The following is a 4,890-nucleotide window of genomic DNA, read 5'->3' on the forward strand; positions in this document are numbered from 1 at the left end:
AACCCCAGGTGGTCGAAACTTCCGGAGCCCTTCACTGCGGCATCCCTCATAGACTCAGTCGCTTTGGGACGTTAAACCCTCTCTTTATACTGTTAACCCTCTGATGAGGGTCATTACCAAAGAGAATTCCACCCCGTTCCCGCAAAAACGCCGACTCCACAATTCAATCACATCCGACTATGGTTTTTCATCAAAAAAAAAAACAAGGAACTGAAGGGTGAGGTAGGTGCACTGAAAAATATGAGCGAAGGCAGTGAACGCAATGGCTGCGCACAGGGAACTTCCAAGGAGCGCTTCGTGTGAAAACCCCTGCATGCTCCTTGAGGTGAGTTGGTTGGTGCTTCCGATCGATGACAAAAGTGTTTTCAAAAGTGTTGCAGTTGCCTTGTGTGTTTCATTTCCTGTTTCATTTCCTTTCAGGAAATGTAAAAACCAACCGTATTCCTTTTCCTTGTTCACTCGAAAGCCGATGTGCATTTAAATGGTTTGGTTTGGTTTCATGGAGTTTAACGTCCCAAAGCGACTCAGGCTGAGAGACGCCGTAGTGAAGGGCTCCGGAAATTTCGACCACTTGGGGTTCTTTAACGTGCACTGACATCGCACAGTACACGGGCCTCTAGAATTTCTCCTCCAAAGAAATTCAACCGCCGCGGCCAGGATCGAACCCGCGTCTTTCGGGTCAGCAGCCGAGCACCATAACCACTGAGCCACCGCGGCGGTCGATGTGCAAATTGAGAGCACCAAAACGACAACAGCGCTGATTTGATGGAATGCAGCACAAGCAAATGTGGCAGCTCTAGTAAACCTACTAAACAAAATCTCGGTCTGCAGATTCGCCAGTAATGCCTCTTTACAAGAACTCCCCACATTCCGCTGAAAATAACAGGCGGGAAATTTAGTCAGATGGCGCCGATGAAGCCATGCCTGTACAGTAGCGAAAAGCGAATGAATGGTGCTTAATTTTTGTATTTGTGTATTTTGGCAAACAAAAGCACCACTTTGCTCGAAAAAAAGACGGGACTGTGTCGCGTGCACTTGTCATTGTTTTGCAAACACCGCTGTTGCAACACTAGTAGTGTTGGTGGTTCCTCAGATGTAGCACAGCACAGTAGGCACGGTACGAGGGTTTCAATGTCCCAAAGCAGCACACGGGCTCCGAGGGACGCCGTTGAGGTGGGCTCCAGCTGAAAAGCGCGCTTACATATTTCGTTTCCATCGGTATGTGGCTGCCACAGTTTCACAACAGCAATTCAAATTTTTGTTGCGCTTGCAACCTGGATCGACGGGGAGGTGGGTAGTTCAGTAAAATGGAGGCTATTCTCACGCATATTTGAGCCAGCTGCACGTGAGAAAGCTGTCAACCCCGGCCGGTATCGAAGTTTCCGCTCTACTGCGAATAACTTGGGAGACTGAGTACAGCTTAACATAATTGTCTTCTTGTTAAAGAGAGCGCAACGCCGCGTGCAGGCTGTTAATATTTTTATAGTCAGTTCTTCGCAGCCGTTCGGCGTTATGTTTTGTTCCGCGACAAATATCAAGGTTTGGTTTATGGGGTTTAACGTCCCAAAGCGACTAAGGCTATGAGAGACGCCGTAGTGGAGGGCTCCAAGAATTCCGACCACCTGGGGTTCTTTAACGTACACTGTGACATCGCACACACAGTACATGGAAAGAAATCCGCCGCGGCCGGGATCGACCCCGCGTCTTTCTGGTCAGCAGCCGAGCACCATAACCACTGAGCCACCGCGGCGTCTGTGTTGTGAACCATTCAATTCTGTTGTTCAGTGACGAGTGCAGCATAAAGGTTTCAAAATGGGTAAAAAAAAAATATCAAGGAGCCAACACTGCATACATAGTGTGGCTCGTATTTCGCCACCTCCACGCCCCAGGACATTGCAGAGAGGAGTTAATTTACTTACTAATATCTTTATGCTTTGCTTACTGTTGCAGAAACAAAGAAAAAAATGACGGGCCAAGGAGGTACTTGGCCCTATTATGGGATCCTCACAAGTTTCTCGATGCACTACCGATGAACAATCAGCAAAAAATAGCAAAAAATGCTGGAAAGCCAGTGCCGCACTGTGGAGAAGGAGTATGGAGCTGGTCATTATCGGGTCCCTGCTGAACGATAGTGGTATGCTCGGCCTACAGCTGCAGAGCCACTACAGAACTCATTCTTTGGTCCGCCAAGGCAATGCAATGGGAGCAGCTTCGTTTGGCATGCCTACTTCAAAGGGCCCGGAATCACCCTAGTTTGGTAGGTGCCATTTCCATGTTTACAGCATAGGGGGGGACGGCAGGAAGTACGTGCCACCACCCGAGCATCGAAGTACCGACCCTATGTGACTGTGCATGCGGTATTTATTTTGGCTCACATTGCACGCGCATGTCGGCACAATTTCTTGATATTGTGCAACAGATGGACGTCTGGGCTAAGAGCTCTACAAACAGCTTGACAAAGGCCCTGGAAATCACTACCCAACATAGCTGGTGCGAACAGCAAATTCCACAATTTCATTAGCATGGCATCCAAAAGGGTTATACAATGCACACGTCACTGTAGCAAGATATGAAAACAAACAAAAAAGTTGATGAACAATAAAATCAATGGAAAACGCTGAACAGGGCGGAAAGTTTGTAAATGTGGGTATAATATTTAAAGTAAGAAGACATGTATGCATACCTTATATTTGCAGGAAGTAGGTCCTCAACTCCTTAGGAGTAAAACTAACCGTGTGGTTATATTTGTTGAGAAAAACGAGAAGATTATGAGCCAAGAATGAAGTTGTAGTCTCTTGTAAGCTGTGGTAGGGACAAGATTACCTAAACAGGCTTATTTCATCTTCTAAAGGGGCGATATGTACGTTAGCGCGCCTTCTATGTCTCTTTCAAGGCAAGAGATCGATTTCTTAGACGAGCACATCCGAGCTTTCCATGGGTCGTAACCACACGTGGCCTTGTTGACACTGTCTTGTAGCGCTCATGTTGCTTTTGCTTCTTGTCTCCTTGTTTGCCTATGATAGCCTTTATAAGCACCCTGCTTTCGCTAAATAAAGCCAGTTCGACGTCTGCTCTTTATGTGTGTGTACTCGTGACTTCTTTTGTCCAGTCGTCTTCGCGCCGTTCTATTTTGCTCTAAGCATGAAACGACAAGCCCAACTTCATGTCTTACTTTAAATTGAATATCGTCAGCATCTAATTACCCACTGTTATTTAGACACATGAATGTGCTGTATATTTCGTTTTCATTTCACGATTCCAGACTATCCTCGGTGGTGGACTGAACAATTAGCGACTCCTTGCGTTCCCTTGTTCTTTTGGAATTAGTCTGATAGGTCATAAATACAGGGTAATGGTCACTTATATCAGTAACAGTAACAGAGCTATAAACTACAGTATTATAAATTTCATTTTACCGGATGTTAGTACTGTGTTTAGTTCCTGCATTGTAATAAGCTGATTGTAGTCTTCGTGTATGCATGTTCCAAAGGGAAGTTTTTGTTTTTCTACTATTGTTTTGTGCTTTTGAAATGTTAGTGTGTAGTTGGATGAGCTTGAAACTGTGGAAAAATGCTCACCCAATATGTTGGCCTGCTCTTCTAATGTTGTTTGAATACCGGGTGTTGTTAACATTGGAAATGTGAATGGAGTAAAATTTCCTGTGAATTTCCGCACCTGCTCCCACAATTTCTTTGATGATATTGAGCTGTTTATGGAGGATATGTACTGTTGCCATGATGCCCTTTCTGCGTTGTGTCTAGTGCTTTGGCCCTAAGATGAGCAGGTTTTCTGAATTTGGATATCTCCGAAGGTTGCCCCAAGCCTTGTTTTGCTGCTTTTTAGCCAATGAGCATTCATTTGACCACCAAATTTTATGTGTTTTTCGTGCAATTTCAGACGTTTGTGGGATGGCTTCAATTGCTGCAGATATTAAGCATGTGACAAATTTTTCATTTATTTCTTCTATAGTAAGGGTTTTTCAGCATATTCTTTTTCTAATGTGGCCTTCGTTCTGAAAAGTGCCCAATCGGCGAGGTGAATTTTCCATCGTCGAGGCTTCGTAGGGAGGATGACTGTAGCTGATTGATGTGAGCTTTAAAACCGTAGGTAAGTGATCACTGCCTCGAAGTTCGTCTAAAACATCCCAAATAAAATCATTAAAAACTGATGGAGATGCAAATAGGTCATTTTTCTAGAGCTGGGGCAGCAGTACGTGGCTTTTCCTGTATTCATTAAACATATGTTATTCGAAAGAATAAAATCCTCGATGAGCTGACCTCTCGTATCAGTATGCTCACTTCCCCAGAATGAGGAGTGTGCGTTAAAATCCCCAATTATCACATATGGCTCAGGCAACTGCTTCAGAAGTTCTTCTAGGTCATGCATTGTAATTGTGTTGAGTGGTGGTATGTACACAGAGCATATTGTTATCGTTTTAAGGCTAATGATGTTTACTGCGACCTCTTCTAAGTTTGTCTTTAATGCTATCTCTCTTGTAGGGACATCGCTTTGAGTAATGATAGCGACGCCTCCCGAGAGTCGGCTAGCTTGCACTCGGTCTTTCCGGAAAATATTATATTTTTTAAAGATGTTTGTGTGCTGTGGCCCAAGGTTTGTTTCCTGCAGGCACACAGCTGTAGGTGTCATTGTTTTCAGCATTTCGGTTATGCCTGTGTAGTTTCTGTGTAGACCTCTACAGTTCCATTGTATAATATACGCCATTGTGATAAGTTGGGGATTGGGGAAAGTTATTTACTCTCAGGAGCGGTGATTCGTGGTTTCCCTTTCTTCTCTAGGGAGTCTCGCCGCCGCTGCAGCGGTGGCGAACCAGGAGTTGTATCCATCGCCACTTTCGTGGCGCTGGATTTCCGCGTAGACGCCGCAGATGCG

Source organism: Amblyomma mixtum, chromosome 4 (assembly GCF_055824585.1).
Source record: "Amblyomma mixtum isolate Tamu chromosome 4, ASM5582458v1, whole genome shotgun sequence".
In the NCBI taxonomy this organism is placed as follows: domain Eukaryota; kingdom Metazoa; phylum Arthropoda; class Arachnida; order Ixodida; family Ixodidae; genus Amblyomma; species Amblyomma mixtum.